We start from the raw sequence: 22,698 nt of genomic DNA on the forward strand, positions 1-22,698 counted from the left end.
GACCTAACCCAGACCTAACATGCGTTATCCTCTAAAATATTTATCAAGACCAGGTTTAATTGAATGTTTCAGTGAGGTACCACATTACTAAGTGATCCAATCTAGAAAAAACCCAGGATCTGTTATACAAGTATGAGAAAAATGCGAAGGTTTGAGCCTGATGTGGGCAGATCCATGAACTATACCAGAGCTAACTTGCGTTATCCTCTAAAATATTGATGGAAACCAGGTTCAATGGACAGTTTCAGTGTGGTACCACATTACTACGTGATCCAAAACAGAATAACCCAGGATCTGTTAAACAAGTATGTGAAAAATGCGAAGGTATGAGCCTGATGTGGGCAGATCCAAGACCTATACCAGACCTAACTTGCGTTATCCTCTAAAATATTGATCGAAACCAGGTTTAATTTACTGTTTCAGTGTGGTACCACTTTAATACGTGATCCAAAGCAGAAAAAGCCCAGAATCTGGCCATCAAGTAAGAGAAATATGCGAAAGTACGAGCCTGATGAGAGCAAATCCCTGACCTAACCAAGACCTAACATGCGTTATTCTCTAAAATATGGATCGAAACCAGGTTTAATGGACTGCTCCAGTGTGGTACCACATTACTACGTGATCCAAACCAGAAAAAGCCAGGGATCTGTTCAACAAATATATGAAAAATGCGAAAATATGACCCTGATGAGGCCAAATCCCAGACCTATCCCAGCCTAACTTGCGTTATCCTCAAAAATATCGGTCGAAACCAGGTTTAATTGACTGTTTCAGTGTGGTACCACTTTACTACATGATCCAAAGCAGAAAAAACCATCGATCAGGTAAACATGTATATTAAAACTGCGAAAGTATGACCCTGATGAGGGCAAATCCCAGGCCTACCCATGACCTAACATGCGTTATCCTCTAAAATATTGATCGAAACCAGGTTTAATGTACTCTTTCAGTGTGGTACCACATTACAACGTGATCCAAACCAGAAAAAGCCAGGGATCTGTTCAACAAGTATGTGAAAAATGCGAAAATATGACCCTGATGAGGGCAAATCCCAGACCTTCCCCAGACCAAGCTTGCGTTATCCTCTAAAATATTGATCGAATCGAGGTTTAGTTTACTGTTTCAGTGTGGTACTACATTGGTACGTGATCCAAACCAGAAAATAACCCAGGATCTGTTCAACAAGTATGGGGAGAATGCGAAAGTATGTGTCTGATGAGGGAAAATCCCAGGTCCTAACCTAGACCTAACATGCGTTATCCTATAAAATATTGATCGAAACCAGGCTTAATGGACTGTTTCAGTGGGGTACCACATTACTACGTGATCCAAACCAGAAAAAACCCAGGATCTGTTCAACATGTATGTGAAAAACGCGAAACAATGAGCCTGATGAGGGCAAATCCCTGACATATCCCACTCCTAACATGCGTTATTCTCTTAAATAATGATCGAAACCAGGTTTAATGGACTGTTTCAGTGTTGTACCACATTACTACGTTATCCAAACCAGAAAAAACCCAGGATCTGTTCAACATGTATGTGAAAAACGCGAAAGTATGAGCCTGATGAGGGCACATCCCAGTCCTATCCCAGACATAACTTGCATTATCCTCTAAAGTATTGATCGGAACCAGATTTAATCGACTGTTTCAGTGTGGTACCACATTACTACGTGTTCCAAACCAGAAAAGGCCAGGAATCTGTTCAACAAGAATGTGAAAAACGCGAAAGTATGACCCTGATGAGAGCAAATCCCAGACCTAACCAAGACCTAACATGCGTTATTCTCTTAAATATTGATCGAAACCAGGTTTAATGGACTGTTTCAGTGTTGTACCACATTGCTACGTGATCCAAACCAGAAAAAACCCAGGATCTGTTCAACATGTATGTGAAAAACGCGAAACAATGAGCCTGATGAGGGCAAATCCCTGACATATCCCACTCCTAACATGCGTTATTCTCTAAAATATTGATCAAAACCAGGTTTAATGGACTGTTTCAGTGGGGTACCACATTACTACTTGATCCAAACCAGAAAGAAACCCAGGATCTGTACAACGAGTATGTGAAGAATGCGAAAGTACGAGCCTGATGAGAGCAAATCCCTGACCTAACCAAGACGTAACATGCGTTATTCTCTAAAATATGGATCGAAGCCAGGCTTAATGGACTGTTCCAGTGTGGTACCACATTACTACGTGATCCAGACCAGAAAAATCCCGGAATCTGGCCATCAACTATGAGAAATATGTGAAAGTACGAGCCTGATGAGAGCAAATCCCAGACCTAACCAAGACCTAACCAAGACCTAACAAGCGTTATTCTCTAAAATATTGATCGAAACCAGGGTTAATGGACTGTTTCTGTGTGGTACCACATTACTACGTGATCCAAACCAGAAAAAACCCAGGATCCGTGCAACAAGTATGTAAAGAATGCGAAGGTATGAGTCTGATGAAGGAAAATCCCAGGCCTAACCTAGACCTACCATGCGTTATCCTCAAAAATATTGATCGAAACCAGGTTTAATCGACTGTTTCAATGCGGTAGCACATTACTACCTGATCCAAACCAGAAAAAGCCCAGAATCTATTCAACAAGTATGTGAAAAACGCGAAACTATGAGCCTGATGAAGGCAAATCCCAGACCTATCTCAGACCTAACATGCGTTATCCTCTTAAATATTGATCGAAACCAGGTTTAATGGACTGTTGCAGTGTTGTACCACATTACTACGTGATCCAAACCAGAAAAAACCCAGAATCTATTCAACAAGTATGTGAAAAACGCGAAACTATGAGCCTGATGAAGGCAAATCCCAGACCTATCTCAGACCTAACATGCGTTATCCTCTTAAATATTGATCGAAACCAGGTTTAATGGACTGTTTCAGTGTGGTACCACATTTCTACGTGATCCAAACCAGAAAAAGCCAGGGATCTGTACAACAAGTATGTGAAAAATGCGAAAATATGACCCTGATGAGGGCAAATCCCAGACCTATCCTAGACCTAACATGCGTTATCCTCTTAAATATTGATCGAAACCAGGTTTAATGGACTGCTTCAGTGTGGTACCGCATTACTACGTGATGCAAACCAGAAAAAACCCAGGATCCGTTGAACAAGTATGTGGAGAATGCGAATGTATGTGTCTGATGAGGGAAAACCGCAGGCCCAACCAAGACCTAACATGCGTTATCCTCAAAAATATTGATCGAAACCAGGTTTAAACGACTGTTTCAGTGTGGTATCACATTACTACCTGATCCAAACCAGAAAAATACCCAGGATCTGTTTAACCAGTATGTGAAGAACGCGAAAATATGACCCTGATGAGGGCAAATCCCCGGCCTAAACTAGACATAACATGCGTTATCCTCTAAAATATTGATCGAAACCAGGTTTAGTGGACTGTTACTGTGTGGTACCACATTACAACGTGATCCAAACCAGAAAAAGCCAGGGATCTGTTCAACAAGTATGTGAAACATGCGAAAATATGACCCTGATGAGGGCAAATCCCAGACCTTCCCCAGACCAAGCTTGCGTTATCCTCTAAAATATTGATCGAATCGAGGTTTAGTTTACTGTTTTAGTGTGGTACTACATTGGTACGTGATCCAAACCAGAGAAAAACCCAGGATCTGTTCAACAAGTATGTGGAGAATGCGAAAGTATGAGCCTGATGTGGGCAAATCTCAGTACTATCCCAGACATAACTTGCGTTATCCTCTAAAATATTGAACGACCCCAGGTTAAATGGACCGTTTCAGTGTGGTACCACATTACTACGTGATCCAATCCAGAAAAAGCCCAGGATCTAGCAATCAAGTATTAGAAATATGCAAATGTATGACCCTGATGAGGGCAAATCCCAGACCTAACCAAGACCTAACATGCGTTATTCTCTAAAATATTGATCGAAACCAGGTTTAATGGACTGTTTCAGTGTGGTACCACATTACTACGTGATCCAAACCAGAAAAGTCCAGGGATCTGTTCAACAAAAATGTGAAAAATTCGAAAATATGAACCTGATGGGGCCAAATTCCAGACCTATCCCAGACCTAACTTGCGTTATCCTCAAAGATATTGATCGAAACCAGGTTTAATTGACTGTTTCAGTGTGGTACCACTTTACAACGTGATCGAAACCGGAAAAAGCCCAGAATCTGACCATCAAGTATGAGAAACATACGAAAGTACGAGCCTGATGAGAGCATATCCCTGACCTAACTAAGACCTAACATGCGTTATCCTCAAAAATATTGATCGAAACCAGGTTTAATTGACGGTTGCAGTGTGGTACCACTTTACTACGTGATCGATAATAGAAAAAACCCTCGATCATGTCAACATGTATGTTAAAACTGCGAAAGTATGACCCTGATTAGGGCAAATCCCAGGCCTAACCTAGACCTAACTTGCGTTAACCTCTAAAATATTGATCGAAACCAGGTTTAATGGACTGTTTCAGTGTGGTACCACATTACTACGTGATCCAAACCAGAAAAGTCCAGGGATCTGTTCAACAAAAATGTGAAAAATGCGAAAATATGACCCTGATGAGGGCAAATCCCAGACCTATCCTAGACCTAACATGCGTTATCCTCTTAAATATTGATCGAAACCAGGTTTAATGGACTGCTTCAGTGTGGTACCGCATTACTACGTGATGCAAACCAGAAAAAACCCAGGATCCGTTGAACAAGTATGTGGAGAATGCGAATGTATGTGTCTGATGAGGGAAAACCGCAGGCCCAACCAAGACCTAACATGCGTTATCCTCAAAAATATTGATCGAAACCAGGTTTAAACGACTGTTTCAGTGTGGTATCACATTACTACCTGATCCAAACCAGAAAAATACCCAGGATCTGTTTAACCAGTATGTGAAGAACGCGAAAATATGACCCTGATGAGGGCAAATCCCCGGCCTAAACTAGACATAACATGCGTTATCCTCTAAAATATTGATCGAAACCAGGTTTAGTGGACTGTTACTGTGTGGTACCACATTACAACGTGATCCAAACCAGAAAAAGCCAGGGATCTGTTCAACAAGTATGTGAAACATGCGAAAATATGACCCTGATGAGGGCAAATCCCAGACCTTCCCCAGACCAAGCTTGCGTTATCCTCTAAAATATTGATCGAATCGAGGTTTAGTTTACTGTTTTAGTGTGGTACTACATTGGTACGTGATCCAAACCAGAGAAAAACCCAGGATCTGTTCAACAAGTATGTGGAGAATGCGAAAGTATGAGCCTGATGTGGGCAAATCTCAGTACTATCCCAGACATAACTTGCGTTATCCTCTAAAATATTGAACGACCCCAGGTTAAATGGACCGTTTCAGTGTGGTACCACATTACTACGTGATCCAATCCAGAAAAAGCCCAGGATCTAGCAATCAAGTATTAGAAATATGCAAATGTATGACCCTGATGAGGGCAAATCCCAGGCCTAACCTAGACATAACATGCTTTATCCTCTAATATATTGATCGAGACAAGGTTTAATGGATTGTTTCAGTGTGGTACCACATTACTACGTGATTCAAACCAGAAAAGACACAGGATCCGTACAAGAAGTATGTGAAGAATGCGATAGTATGTGTCCGATGTGGGAAAATCCCAGGACTAACCTAGACCTAACATGCGTTTCCCTCCAAGATATTGATCGAAACCAGGTTTGATCGTCTGTTTCAGTGTGGTACCACATTACTACGTGATCCAAACCAGAAAAAAACGCAGGATCTGTACAACAAGTATGTAGAGAATGCGAAAGTATGTATCTGATGAGGGAAAATCCCAGGCCTAACCTAGACGTAACATGCGTTACCCTCAAAAATATTGATCGAAACCAGGTTTAATCGACTGTTTCAGTGTGGTACCACATTAATACGTTATCCAATCCAGAAAAAGCCCAGGATCTAGCCATCAAGTATGAGAAATATGCGAAAGTATGAGCCTGATGAGGGCAAATCCCAGAACTATCCCAGACCTAACATGCGTTAACCTCTAAAATATTGATCGAAACCAGGTTTAATGGACTGTTTCAGTGTGGTACCACATTACTACGTGATCCAAACCAGAAAAGTCCAGGGATCTGTTCAACAAAAATGTGAAAAATTCGAAAATATGAACCTGATGGGGCCAAATTCCAGACCTATCCCAGACCTAACTTGCGTTATCCTCAAAGATATTGATCGAAACCAGGTTTAATTGACTGTTTCAGTGTGGTACCACTTTACAACGTGATCGAAACCGGAAAAAGCCCAGAATCTGACCATCAAGTATGAGAAACATACGAAAGTACGAGCCTGATGAGAGCATATCCCTGACCTATCCTAGACCTAACATGCGTTATCCTCTTAAATATTGATCGAAACCAGGTTTAATGGACTGCTTCAGTGTGGTACCGCATTACTACGTGATGCAAACCAGAAAAAACCCAGGATCCGTTGAACAAGTATGTGGAGAATGCGAATGTATGTGTCTGATGAGGGAAAACCGCAGGCCCAACCAAGACCTAACATGCGTTATCCTCAAAAATATTGATCGAAACCAGGTTTAAACGACTGTTTCAGTGTGGTATCACATTACTACCTGATCCAAACCAGAAAAATACCCAGGATCTGTTTAACCAGTATGTGAAGAACGCGAAAATATGACCCTGATGAGGGCAAATCCCCGGCCTAAACTAGACATAACATGCGTTATCCTCTAAAATATTGATCGAAACCAGGTTTAGTGGACTGTTACTGTGTGGTACCACATTACAACGTGATCCAAACCAGAAAAAGCCAGGGATCTGTTCAACAAGTATGTGAAACATGCGAAAATATGACCCTGATGAGGGCAAATCCCAGACCTTCCCCAGACCAAGCTTGCGTTATCCTCTAAAATATTGATCGAATCGAGGTTTAGTTTACTGTTTTAGTGTGGTACTACATTGGTACGTGATCCAAACCAGAGAAAAACCCAGGATCTGTTCAACAAGTATGTGGAGAATGCGAAAGTATGAGCCTGATGTGGGCAAATCTCAGTACTATCCCAGACATAACTTGCGTTATCCTCTAAAATATTGAACGACCCCAGGTTAAATGGACCGTTTCAGTGTGGTACCACATTACTACGTGATCCAATCCAGAAAAAGCCCAGGATCTAGCAATCAAGTATTAGAAATATGCAAATGTATGACCCGGATGAGGGCAAATCCCAGACCTAACCAAGACCTAACATGCGTTATTCTCTAAAATATTGATCGAAACCAGGTTTAATGGACTGTTTCAGTGTGGTACCACATTACTACGTGATCCAAACCAGAAAAAACCCAGGATCTGTTCAACAAGTTTGTGAAGAACGCGAAAATATGACCCTGATGAGGGCAAATCCCAGGCCTAACCTAGACATAACATGCTTTATCCTCTAATATATTGATCGAGACAAGGTTTAATGGATTGTTTCAGTGTGGTACCACATTACTACGTGATTCAAACCAGAAAAGACACAGGATCCGTACAAGAAGTATGTGAAGAATGCGATAGTATGTGTCCGATGTGGGAAAATCCCAGGACTAACCTAGACCTAACATGCGTTTCCCTCCAAGATATTGATCGAAACCAGGTTTGATCGTCTGTTTCAGTGTGGTACCACATTACTACGTGATCCAAACCAGAAAAAAACGCAGGATCTGTACAACAAGCATGTAGAGAATGCGAAAGTATGTATCTGATGAGGGAAAATCCCAGGCCTAACCTAGACGTAACATGCGTTACCCTCAAAAATATTGATCGAAACCAGGTTTAATCGACTGTTTCAGTGTGGTACCACATTAATACGTTATCCAATCCAGAAAAAGCCCAGGATCTAGCCATCAAGTATGAGAAATATGCGAAAGTATGAGCCTGATGAGGGCAAATCCCAGAACTATCCCAGACCTAACATGCGTTAACCTCTAAAATATTGATCGAAACCAGGTTTAATGGACTGTTTCAGTGTGGTACCACATTACTACGTGATCCAAACCAGAAAAGTCCAGGGATCTGTTCAACAAAAATGTGAAAAATTCGAAAATATGAACCTGATGGGGCCAAATTCCAGACCTATCCCAGACCTAACTTGCGTTATCCTCAAAGATATTGATCGAAACCAGGTTTAATTGACTGTTTCAGTGTGGTACCACTTTACAACGTGATCGAAACCGGAAAAAGCCGAGAATCTGACCATCAAGTATGAGAAACATACGAAAGTACGAGCCTGATGAGAGCATATCCCTGACCTAACTAAGACCTAACATGCGTTATCCTCAAAAATATTGATCGAAACCAGGTTTAATTGACGGTTGCAGTGTGGTACCACTTTACTACGTGATCGATAATAGAAAAAACCCTCGATCATGTCAACATGTATGTTAAAACTGCGAAAGTATGACCCTGATTAGGGCAAATCCCAGGCCTAACCTAGACCTAACTTGCGTTATCCTCTATGAAATTGATCGAAACCAGGTTTAATCGACTGCTTCAGTGTGGTACCACATTACTACGTGATCCAAACCAGAAAATGCCAGGGATCTGTTCAACAAATATGTGAAAAATGCGAAAATATGACCCTGATGAGGCCAAATCCCAGACATATCCTGACCTAACTTGCGTTATCCTCAAAAATATTGATCCAAACCAGGTTTAATTGACTGTTTCAGTGTGGTACCACTTTACTACGTGATCCAAAGCAGAAAAAACCCTCGATCAGGTAAACATGTATATTAAAACTGCGAAAGTATTACCCTGATGATGGCAAATCCCAGGCCTAACCAAGACCTAACATGCGTTATCCTCAAAAATATTGATCGAAACCAGGTTTAATTGACGGTTGCAGTGTGGTACCACTTTACTACGTGATCGATAATAGAAAAAACCCTCGATCATGTCAACATGTATGTTAAAACTGCGAAAGTATGACCCTGATTAGGGAAAATCCCAGGCCTAAACTAGACCTAACTTGCGTTATCCTCTATGAAATTGATCGAAACCAGGTTTAATCGACTGCTTCAGTGTGGTACCACATTACTACGTGATCCAAACCAGAAAAACCCCAGAATCTGACCATGAAGTATGTGAAATACGCGAAAGTATGAGCCTGCTGAGGGCTAATCCTAGACCTAACCCAGACCTAACATGCGTTATCCTCTAAAATATTTATCAAGACCAGGTTTATTTGAATGTCTCAGTGTGGTACCACATTACTACATGATCCAATCCAGAAAAAAACCAGGATCTGTTCAACAAGTATGTGAAAAACGCGAAAGTATGAGCCTGATGAGGGCAAATCCCAGGCCTAACCAAGACCTAACATGCGTTATCCTCTAAAATATTGATCGAAGAGAGGTTTAATGGACTGTTTCAGTGTGGTACCACATGACACCGTGATCCAAACCAGAAAAAAGCCAGGATCTGTTCAACAAGTATATGAAAAACGCGAAAGTATGAGCCTCATGAGGGCAAATCCCGAGACCTATCCCAAACATAACTTACGTTATCCTCTAAAATGTTGATCGAAACCTGGTTTGATTGACTGTTTCAGTGTGGTACCACATAACTACGTGATCCAAAGCAGAAAAAACCCTCGATCTGGACAACATGTATATTAAAACTGCGAAAGTATGACCCGGATGAGGGCAACTCCCAGGCCTAACCTGGACATAACATGCGTTATCCTCTAAAATATTGATCGAAACCAGGTTTTGTTGACTGTTTCAGTGTGGTACCATATTACTACGCGATTCAATCCAGAAAAAGCTCAGGATCTAGCCATGAAATATGAGAAATATGCGAAAGTATGAGCCTGATGTGGGCAAATCCCAGACCTATCCCAGACCTAAATTGCGTTATCCTCTAAAATATTGATCGAAACCAGGTTTAATTGACTGTTTCAGTGTGGTACCACATTACTACGTGATTCAAACCAGAAAAAACCCAGGATCTGTTCAACAAGTATGTGAAAAACGCGAAAGTATGACCCTGATGAGGGCAAATCCCAGACATATCCCTGGTTATGCGTTACCCTCAATGATATTGATCGAGACCAGGTTTGATCGTCTGTTTCAGTGTGGTACCACATTACTACGTGAACCAAACCAGAAAAAAACGCAGGATCTGTACAACAAGTATGTGAAGAACGCCAAAATATGACCCTGATGAGGGCAAATCCCAGGCCTAACCTAGACATAACATGCGTTATCCTCAAAAATATTGATCGAAACCAGGTTTAAACGACTGTTTCAGTGTGGTATCACATTACTACCTGATCCAAACCAGAAAAATACCCAGGATCTGTTTAACCAGTATGTGAAGAACGCGAAAATATGACCCTGATGAGGGCAAATCCCCGGCCTAAACTAGACATAACATGCGTTATCCTCTAAAATATTGATCGAAACCAGGTTTAGTGGACTGTTACTGTGTGGTACCACATTACAACGTGATCCAAACCAGAAAAAGCCAGGGATCTGTTCAACAAGTATGTGAAACATGCGAAAATATGACCCTGATGAGGGCAAATCCCAGACCTTCCCCAGACCAAGCTTGCGTTATCCTCTAAAATATTGATCGAATCGAGGTTTAGTTTACTGTTTTAGTGTGGTACTACATTGGTACGTGATCCAAACCAGAGAAAAACCCAGGATCTGTTCAACAAGTATGTGGAGAATGCGAAAGTATGAGCCTGATGTGGGCAAATCTCAGTACTATCCCAGACATAACTTGCGTTATCCTCTAAAATATTGAACGACCCCAGGTTAAATGGACCGTTTCAGTGTGGTACCACATTACTACGTGATCCAATCCAGAAAAAGCCCAGGATCTAGCAATCAAGTATTAGAAATATGCAAATGTATGACCCTGATGAGGGCAAATCCCAGACCTAACCAAGACCTAACATGCGTTATTCTCTAAAATATTGATCGAAACCAGGTTTAATGGACTGTTTCAGTGTGGTACCACATTACTACGTGATCCAAACCAGAAAAAACCCAGGATCTGTTCAACAAGTTTGTGAAGAACGCGAAAATATGACCCTGATGAGGGCAAATCCCAGGCCTAACCTAGACATAACATGCTTTATCCTCTAATATATTGATCGAGACAAGGTTTAATGGATTGTTTCAGTGTGGTACCACATTACTACGTGATTCAAACCAGAAAAGACACAGGATCCGTACAAGAAGTATGTGAAGAATGCGATAGTATGTGTCCGATGTGGGAAAATCCCAGGACTAACCTAGACCTAACATGCGTTTCCCTCCAAGATATTGATCGAAACCAGGTTTGATCGTCTGTTTCAGTGTGGTACCACATTACTACGTGATCCAAACCAGAAAAAAACGCAGGATCTGTACAACAAGTATGTAGAGAATGCGAAAGTATGTATCTGATGAGGGAAAATCCCAGGCCTAACCTAGACGTAACATGCGTTACCCTCAAAAATATTGATCGAAACCAGGTTTAATCGACTGTTTCAGTGTGGTACCACATTAATACGTTATCCAATCCAGAAAAAGCCCAGGATCTAGCCATCAAGTATGAGAAATATGCGAAAGTATGAGCCTGATGAGGGCAAATCCCAGAACTATCCCAGACCTAACATGCGTTAACCTCTAAAATATTGATCGAAACCAGGTTTAATGGACTGTTTCAGTGTGGTACCACATTACTACGTGATCCAAACCAGAAAAGTCCAGGGATCTGTTCAACAAAAATGTGAAAAATTCGAAAATATGAACCTGATGGGGCCAAATTCCAGACCTATCCCAGACCTAACTTGCGTTATCCTCAAAGATATTGATCGAAACCAGGTTTAATTGACTGTTTCAGTGTGGTACCACTTTACAACGTGATCGAAACCGGAAAAAGCCCAGAATCTGACCATCAAGTATGAGAAACATACGAAAGTACGAGCCTGATGAGAGCATATCCCTGACCTATCCTAGACCTAACATGCGTTATCCTCTTAAATATTGATCGAAACCAGGTTTAATTGACGGTTGCAGTGTGGTACCACTTTACTACGTGATCGATAATAGAAAAAACCCTCGATCATGTCAACATGTATGTTAAAACTGCGAAAGTATGACCCTGATTAGGGCAAATCCCAGGCCTAACCTAGACCTAACTTGCGTTATCCTCTATGAAATTGATCGAAACCAGGTTTAATCGACTGCTTCAGTGTGGTACCACATTACTACGTGATCCAAACCAGAAAATGCCAGGGATCTGTTCAACAAATATGTGAAAAATGCGAAAATATGACCCTGATGAGGCCAAATCCCAGACATATCCTGACCTAACTTGCGTTATCCTCAAAAATATTGATCCAAACCAGGTTTAATTGACTGTTTCAGTGTGGTACCACTTTACTACGTGATCCAAAGCAGAAAAAACCCTCGATCAGGTAAACATGTATATTAAAACTGCGAAAGTATTACCCTGATGATGGCAAATCCCAGGCCTAACCAAGACCTAACATGCGTTATCCTCTATGAAATTGATCGAAACCAGGTTTAATCGACTGCTTCAGTGTGGTACCACATTACTACGTGATCCAAACCAGAAAAACCCCAGAATCTGACCATGAAGTATGTGAAATACGCGAAAGTATGAGCCTGCTGAGGGCTAATCCTAGACCTAACCCAGACCTAACATGCGTTATCCTCTAAAATATTTATCAAGACCAGGTTTATTTGAATGTCTCAGTGTGGTACCACATTACTACATGATCCAATCCAGAAGAAAACCAGGATCTGTTCAACAAGTATGTGAAAAACGCGAAAGTATGAGCCTGATGAGGGCAAATCCCAGACCTATCCCAGACCTAACTTGCGTTATCCTCTAAAATATTGATCGAAACCAGGTTTAATGGACTGTTTTAGTGTGGTACCACCTTACTAGGTGATCCAAAGCAGAAAAAACCCTCGAACAGGTCAACATGTATGTTAAAACTGCGAAAGTATGACCCTAATAGGGGCAAATCCCAGGCCTAACCAAGACCTAACATGCGTTATCCTCTAAAATATTGATCGAAGAGAGGTTTAATGGACTGTTTCAGTGTGGTACCACATGACACCGTGATCCAAACCAGAAAAAAGCCAGGATCTGTTCAACAAGTATATGAAAAACGCGAAAGTATGAGCCTCATGAGGGCAAATCCCGAGACCTATCCCAAACATAACTTACGTTATCCTCTAAAATGTTGATCGAAACCTGGTTTGATTGACTGTTTCAGTGTGGTACCACATAACTACGTGATCCAAAGCAGAAAAAACCCTCGATCTGGACAACATGTATATTAAAACTGCGAAAGTATGACCCGGATGTGGGCAACTCCCAGGCCTAACCTGGACATAACATGCGTTATCCTCTAAAATATTGATCGAAACCAGGTTTTGTTGACTGTTTCAGTGTGGTACCATATTACTACGCGATTCAATCCAGAAAAAGCTCAGGATCTAGCCATGAAGTATGAGAAATATGCGAAAGTATGAGCCTGATGTGGGCAAATCCCAGACCTATCCCAGACATAAATTGCGTTATCCTCTAAAATATTGATCGAAACCAGGTTTAATTGACTGTTTCAGTGTGGTACCACATTACTACGTGATTCAAACCAGAAAAAACCCAGGATCTGTTCAACAAGTATGTGAAAAACGCGAAAGTATGACCCTGATGAGGGCAAATCCCAGACCTATCCCTGGTTATGCGTTACCCTCAATGATATTGATCGAGACCAGGTTTGATCGTCTGTTTCAGTGTGGTACCACATTACTACGTGAACCAAACCAGAAAAAAACGCAGGATCTGTACAACAAGTATGTGAAGAACGCCAAAATATGACCCTGATGAGGGCAAATCCCAGGCCTAACCTAGACATAACATGCGTTATTCTCTAAAATATTGATCGAAACCAGGTTTAATGGACTGTTTCAGTGTGGTACCACATTGGTACGTGATCCAAACCAGAGAAAAACACAGGATCTGTTCAACAAGTATGTGGAGAATGCGAAAGTATGTGTCTGATGAGGGCATGTCCCAGGCCTAACCTAGACATAACATGCGTTATCCTCTAAAACATTGATCGTAACCAGGTTTAATGGACTGTTTCAGTGTGGTACCGCATTACTACGTGATCCAAACCAGAAAAATACCCAGGATCTCTTCAACAAGTATGTGAAGCACGCGAAAATATGACCCTGATGAGGGCAAATCCCAGGCCTAACCTAGACATAACATGCGTTATCCTCTAAAATATTGATCGAAACCAGGTTTAATGGACTGTTTCAGTGTGGCACCACATTACTACGTGATCCAAACCAGAAAAAGCCCAGAATCTGGCCATGAAGTATGAGTAATATGCGAAAGTATGAGCCTGCTGTGGGCAAATCCTAGACCTAACCCAGATCTAACATGCGTTATCCTTTAAAATATTTATCAAGACCAAGTCTAGTGGAATGTCACAGTGTGGTACCACATTACTACGTGATCCAATCCAGAAAAAACCCAGGATCTGTTCAACAAGTATGTGAAAAACGCGAAAGTATGAGCCTGATGAGGGCAAATATCAGTACTATCCCAGACATAACTTGCGTTATCCTCTAAAATATTGAACAACCCCAGGTTAAATGGACCGTTTCAGTGTGGTACCACATTACTACGTGATCCAATCCAGAAAAAACCCAGGATCTGTACAACAAGTATGTGAGGAATGCGAAAGTATGAGCCTGACGAGGGCAAATCCCTAACCTATCCCAGACATAACTAGCGTTATCCTCTAAAATATTGATCGAAACCAGGTTTAATGGACTGTTTCAGTGTGGTACCACATTACTACGTGATCCAAACCAGAAAAAGCCCAGAATCTGGCCATGAAGTATGAGAAATATGCGAAAGTATGACCCTGATGAGGGCAAATCCCAGGCCTAACCAAGACCTAACATGCTTTATCCTCAAAAATATTGATCGAAACCAGGTTTAATTGACTGTTGCAGTGTGGTACCACTTTATTACGTGATCGAAAGTAGAAAAAACCCTCGATCAGGTCAGTATGTATGTTAAAACTGCGAAAGTATGACCCTCATGAGGGCAAATCCCAGGACTAACCTAGACATAACATGCGTTATTCTCTAAAATATTGATCGAAACCAGGTTAATGGACTGTTTCAGAGTGGAACCACATTACTACGTGATCCAAACCAGAAAAACCAAGAATCTGGCCACCAACTATGGGAAATATGCGAAAGTACGAGCCTGATGAGAGCAAATCCCAGACCTAACCAAGACCTAACATGCGTTATCCTCTAAAATATTGATCGAAACCAGTTTAATGGACTGATTCAGTGTGGTACCACTTTGCAACGTGATCCAAACCAGAAGAAGCCCGGAATCTGGCCACCAAGAATGAGAAATATGCGAAAGTATGACCCTGATGAGGGCAAATCCCAGGCCTAACCATGACCTAACATGCATTATCCTCTAAAATATTGATCGAAACCAGGTTTAATGTACTGTTTCAGTGTGGTACCACATTACAACGTGATCCAAACCAGAAAAAGCCAGGGATCTGTTCAACAAGTATGTGAAAAATGCGAAAATATGACCCTGATGAGGGCAAATCCCAGACCTTCCCCAGACCAAGCTTGCGTTATCCTCTAAAATATTGATCGAAACGAGGTTTAGTTTACTGTTTCAGTGTGGTACTACATTGGCACGTGATCCAAACCAGAAAAAAACCCAGGATCTGTTCAACAATTATGGGGAGAATGCGAAAGTATGTGTCTGATGAGGGAAAATCCCAGGTCCTAACCTAGACCTAACATGCGTTATCCTATAAAATATTGATCGAAACCAGGCTTAATGGACTGTTTCAGTGGGGTACCACATTACTACGTGATCCAAACCTGAAAAAGCCCAGAATCTGGCCATGAAGTATGAGAAATATGCGAAAGTATGAGCCTGCTGAGGGCAAATCCTAGACCTAACCCAGACCTAACATGCGTTATTCTCTTAAATAATGATCGAAACCAGGTTTAATGGACTGTTTCAGTGTTGTACCACATTACTACGTTATCCAAACCAGAAAAAACCCAGGATCTGTTCAACATGTATGTGAAAAACGCGAAAGTATGAGCCTGATGAGGGCAAATCCCAGTCCTATCCCAGACATAACTTGCATTATCCTCTAAAGTATTGATCGGAACCAGATTTAATCGACTGTTTCAGTGTGGTACCACATAACTACGTGTTCCAAACCAGAGAAGGCCAGGAATCTGTTCAACAAGAATGTGAAAAACGCGAAAGTATGACCCTGATGAGAGCAAATCCCAGACCTAACCAAGACCTAACATGCGTTATTCTCTTAAATATTGATCGAAACCAGGTTTAATGGACTGTTTCAGTGTTGTACCGCATTACTACGTGATCCAAACCAGAAAAAACCCAGGATCTGTTCAACATGTATGTGAAAAACGCGAAACAATGAGCCTGATGAGGGCAAATCCCTGACATATCCCACTCCTAACATGCGTTGTCCTCTAAAATATTGATCGAAACCAGGTTTAATGAACTGTTTCAGTGTGGTACCACATTAGTACGTGAGCCAAACCAGAATAAGTCAGGGATCTGTTCAACAAGAATGTGAAAAACGCGAAAGTATTACCCTGATGAGAACAAATCCCAGACCTAACCAAGACCTAACAAGCGTTATTCTCTAAAATATTGATCAAAACCAGGTTTGATGGACTGTTTCAGTGGGGTACCACATTACTACTTGATCCAAACCAGAAAGAAACCCAGGATCTGTACAACGAGTATGTGAAGAAAGCGAAAGTACGAGCCTGATGAGAGCAAATCCCTGACCTAACCAAGACGTAACATGCGTTATTCTCTAAAATATGGATCGAAGCCAGGTTTAATGGACTGTTCCAGTGTGGTACCACATTACTACGTGATCCAGACCAGAAAAAGCCCGGAATCTGGCCATCAACTATGAGAAATATGTGAAAGTACGAGCCTGATGAGAGCAAATCCCAGACCTAACCAAGACCTAACAAGCGTTATTCTCTAAAATATTGATCGAAACCAGGGTTAATGGACTGTTTCTGTGTGGTACCACATTACTACGTGATCCAAACCAGAAAAAACCCAGGATCCGTGCAACAAGTATGTAAGGAATGCGAAGGTATGAGTCTGATGAAGGAAAATCCCAGGCCTAACCTAGACCTACCATGCGTTATCCTCAAAAATATTGATCGAAACCAGGTTTAATCGACTGTTTCAATGCGGTAGCACATTACTACCTGATCCAAACCAGAAAAAGCCCAGAATCTGGCCATCAACTATGAGAAATATGTGAAAGTACGAGCCTGATGAGGGCAAATCCCAGACCTATCTCAGACCTAACATGCGTTATCCTCTTAAATATTGATCGAAACCAGGTTTAATGGACTGTTTCAGTGTGGTGCCACATTTCTACGTGATCCAAACCAGAAAAAGCCAGGGATCTGTACAACAAGTATGTGAAAAATGCGAAAATATGACCCTGATGAGGGCAAATCCCAGACCTATCTCAGACCTAACATGCGTTATCCTCTTAAATATTGATCGAAACCAGGTTTAATGGACTGCTTCAGTGTGGTACCGCATTACTACGTGATGCAAACCAGAAAAAACCCAGGATCCGTTGAACAAGTATGTGGAGAATGCGAATGTATGTGTCTGATGAGGGAAAATCGCAGGCCCAACCAAGACCTAACATGCGTTATCCTCAAAAATATTGATCGAAACCAGGTTTAAACGACTGTTTCAGTGTGGTACCACATTACTACCTGATCCAAACCAGAAAAATACCCAGGATCTGTTTAACAAGTATGTGAAGAACGCGAAAATATGACCCTGATGAGGGCAAATCCCCGGCCTAAACTAGACATAACATGCGTTATCCTCTAAAATATTGATCGAAACCAGGTTTAATGGACTGTTGCAGTGTTGTACCACATTACTACGTGATCCAAACCAGAAAAAACCCAGAATCTATTCAACAAGTATGTGAAAAACGCGAAACTATGAGCCTGATGAGGGCAAATCCCAGACCTATCTCAGACCTAACATGCGTTATCCTCTTAAATATTGATCGAAACCAGGTTTAATGGACTGTTTCAGTGTGGTACCACATTTCTACGTGATCCAAACCAGAAAAAGCCAGGGATCTGTACAACAAGTATGTGAAAAATGCGAAAATATGACCCTGATGAGGGCAAATCCCAGACCTATCTCAGACCTAACATGCGTTATCCTCTTAAATATTGATCGAAACCAGGTTTAATGGACTGCTTCAGTGTGGTACCGCATTACTACGTGATGCAAACCAGAAAAAACCCAGGATCCGTTGAACAAGTGTGTGGAGAATGCGAATGTATGTGTCTGATGAGGGAAAATCGCAGGCCCAACCAAGACCTAACATGCGTTATCCTCAAAAATATTGATCGAAACCAGGTTTAAACGACTGTTTCAGTGTGGTACCACATTACTACCTGATCCAAACCAGAAAAATACCCAGGATCTGTTTAACAAGTATGTGAAGAACGCGTAAATATGACCCTGATGAGGGCAAATCCCCGGCCTAAACTAGACATAACATGCGTTATCCTCTAAAATATTGATCGAAACCAGGTTTAATGGACTGTTACTGTTTGGTACCAAATTACAACGTGATCCAAACCAGAAAAAGCCAGGGATCTGTTCAACAAGTATGTGAAAAATGCGAAAATATGACCCTGATGAGGGCAAATCCCAGACCTTCCCCAGACCAAGCTTGCGTTATCCTCTAAAATATTGATCGAATCGAGGTTTAGTTTACTGTTTTAGTGTGGTACTACATTGGTACGTGATCCAAACCAGAAAAAAACCCAGGATCTGTTCAACAAGTATGTGGAGAATGCGAAAGTATGTGTCTGATGAGGGAAAATCCCAGGCCTAACCTAGACCTAACATGCGTTATCCTATAAAATATTGATCGAAACCAGGCTTAATTGACTGTTTCAGGATGGTACCTCTTTGCAACGTGATCCAAACCAGAAAAAGCCAGGGATCTGGCCATCAACTATGAGAAATATGCGAATGTATGACCCTGATGAGGGCAAATGCCAGAACTATCCCAGACTTAACTTGCGTTATCCTCTAAAATATTGATCGAAACCAGGTTTAATCGATTGTTTCAGTGTGGTACCACATTACTACGTGATCCAAACCAGAAAAAGCCCAGAATCTGGCCATGAAGTATGAGAAATATGCGAAAGTATGAGCCTGCTGAGGGCAAATCCTAGACCTAACCCAGACCTATCATGCGTTATCCTCTAAAATATTTATCAAGACCAGGTCTATTTGAATGTCACAGTGTGGTACCATATTACTACGTGATCCAATCCAGAAAAAACCCAGGATCTGTTCAACTAGTATGTGAAAAACGCGAAAGTATGAGCCTGATGAGGGCAAATCTCAGTACTATCCCAGACATAACTTGCGTTATCCTCTAAAATATTGAACGACCCCAGGTTAAATGGACCGTTTCAGTGTGGTACCACATTACTACGTGATCCAATCCAGAAAAAGCCCAGGATCTAGCAATCAAGTATTAGAAATATGCGAATGTATGACCCTGATGAGGGCAAATCCCAGACCTAACCAAGACCTAACATGCGTTATTCTCTAAAATATTGATCGAAACCAGGTTTAATGGACTGTTTCAGTGTGGTACCACATTACTACGTGATCCAAACCAGAAAAAACCCAGGATCTGTTCAACAAGTATGTGAAGAACGCGAAAATATGACCCTGATGAGGGCAAATCCCAGGCCTAACCTAGACATAACATGCTTTATCCTCTAATATATTGATCGAGACAAGGTTTAATGGATTGTTTCAGTGTGGTACCACATTACTACGTGATTCAAACCAAAAAGACACAGGATCCGTACAAGAAGTATGTGAAGAATGCGATAGTATGTGTCCGATGTGGGGAAATCCCAGGACTAACCTAGACCTAACATGCGTTTCCCTCAAAGATATTGATCGAAACCAGGTTTGATCGTCTGTTTCAGTGTGGTACCACATTACTACGTGATCCAAACCAGAAAAAAACGCAGGATCTGTACAACAAGTATGTAGAGAATGCGAAAGTATGTATCTGATGAGGGAAAATCCCAGGCCTAACCTAGACCTAACATGCGTTACCCTCAAAAATATTGATCGAAACCAGGTTTAATCGACTGTTTCAGTGTGGTACCACATTAATACGTGATCCAATCCAGAAAAAGCCCAGGATCTAGCCATCAAGTATGAGAAATATGCGAAAGTATGAGCCTGATGAGGGCAAATCCCAGAACTATCCCAGACCTAACATGCGTTAACCTCTAAAATATTGATCGAAACCAGGTTTAATGGACTGTTTCAGTGTGGTACCACATTACTACGTGATCCAAACCAGAAAAGTCCAGGGATCTGTTCAACAAAAATGTGAAAATTCGAAAATATGAACCTGATGGGGCCAAATTCCAGACCTATCCCAGACCTAACTTGCGTTATCCTCAAAAATATTGATCGAAACCAGGTTTAATTGACTGTTTCAGTGTGGTACCACTTTACAACGTGATCGAAACCGGAAAAAGCCCAGGATCTGGCCAACATGTATACGAAGAAAGCGAAAGTACGAGCCAGATGAGGGCAAATCCCAGACCTACCCGACACATAACCAGTGTTATCCTCTAAAATATTAATCGCTTCCAGGTTTAATTGACTGTTTCGGTGTGGTACCGCATTACTACGTGATCCAAGCCACAAAAAGGCCAGGATCTGGCCATCAAGTATGAGAAATATGCGAAAGTACGAGCCAGATGAGGGCAAATCCCAGACCTACCCGACACATAACCAGTGTTATCCTCTAAAATATTAATCGCTTCCAGGTTTAATTGACTGTTTCAGTGTGGTACCACATTACTACGTGATCCAATCCAGAAAAAGCCCAGGATCTAGCAATCAAGTATTAGAAATATGCGAATGTATGACCCTGATGAGGGCAAATCCCAGACCTAACCAAGACCTAACATGCGTTATTCTCTAAAATATTGATCGAAACCAGGTTTAATGGACTGTTTCAGTGTGGTACCACATTACTACGTGATCCAAACCAGAAAAAACCCAGGATCTGTTCAACAAGTATGTGAAGAACGCGAAAATATGAACCTGATGGGGCCAAATTCCAGACCTATCCCAGACCTAACTTGCGTTATCCTCAAAAATATTGATCGAAACCAGGTTTAATTGACTGTTTCAGTGTGGTACCACTTTACAACGTGATCGAAACCAGAAGAAACCCAGGATCTGGCCAACAGATATGCGAAAAACGCGAAAGTATGTGCTAGATGATTCCAAATACCAGAACTGACCTAGACGTAACAAGCGTTATCCTCTAAGATATTGTTGCGACGGTATGAAGATGCCGCGCAATACCGCGAAATTGCATCGTCGCAATGGTGTGAAGAAGCTTCGCGATGAGTTGAAGCTGCCACACAAAAACGAGCGGATGCGAGATCCCGAGCCTTCCGGTTGCTGAGAATCCGGCAACGTTTTGAAGATTAGAATTACGACAGATCGCAAGGCGAACAAACGTATCGAAAAGCACTCTTGTTAATAAAGTTCCTAGTTTGCATTAGTTGTGTTACGTTGTGGTATTTTAATTGTGTTGTGTCAATATGAGTTATTGGAAGAAAGCCCCGCCCCGGCGCAACAGTGGTGTCAGAAGTGGGATTACGACTCGTTCTGCTGCCAGGGCGGAGACTTTTTCGTCGTTGGAGGTGCTCTTGGAAGGGCTACAGCGGAACATCGCAACGCAGTTCCAGGAGCAGCAACGCTTATTTGCTGAGGAACGGGAGCGAGCCGAAGAGAGGCGGACAATGGAGAGGGCTGCCGCTTCGGCCAGAGACGCTGCCGTCGAGGAGAGGATCGGAGCGGTCAAAGACCAGTATCAGGTCCTATCCTCAAATGTCGAGCGAATTTTAGAACGGCTTTCGGGAGCCACGGTCCGCGATAGGGAGCGCGAGCCTGTTACTTCTGACGGGCTCGCGGGCCTTTCAACTTCACAGTCGGTCCCTCAAGGTGGGAGAAGGGTGGATGGGAGTGTTTCCGATTTGGGTTACACTCTGAAACCCTCTGTGTTTGATGAAAAATCTTGTTGGGAAGAGTACAAGATCCAATTCGAGACCGTTGCGGAGGCGAACGGATGGGATGGACCAAGGAAGGCGTTGGCCTTGGTCTCATCGTTGGAGGGACCGGCTCGAAGCATTTTGACGACTCTCCCCGTTGAAAGACGCTTCGATTACACCGCGTTGATTTCGGCTTTGGAATTCCGTTATGGAATGAAAAATTTCGCTAATTTAAATTACGTAAGGTTCCAAAATTATAAACAACGGAGAGGGGAGTCCATCTCCGATTTGGCAGCGGAGATTGAGAGGCTGGCGCAGGCTGCGTTCGGCGATTGCCCGGCCGAAGTCAGAGACAAGCTCGCGGCCTCTCAATTCATTGCTGCGCTGGTCAATGAAGAGATGAGGCGGACCTTGCGACTCGGCGGTTTCATTTCGTTGCGA

Source organism: Colletes latitarsis, unplaced genomic scaffold, assembly GCF_051014445.1.
Source record: "Colletes latitarsis isolate SP2378_abdomen unplaced genomic scaffold, iyColLati1 scaffold0024, whole genome shotgun sequence".
Lineage (NCBI taxonomy): Eukaryota > Metazoa > Arthropoda > Insecta > Hymenoptera > Colletidae > Colletes > Colletes latitarsis.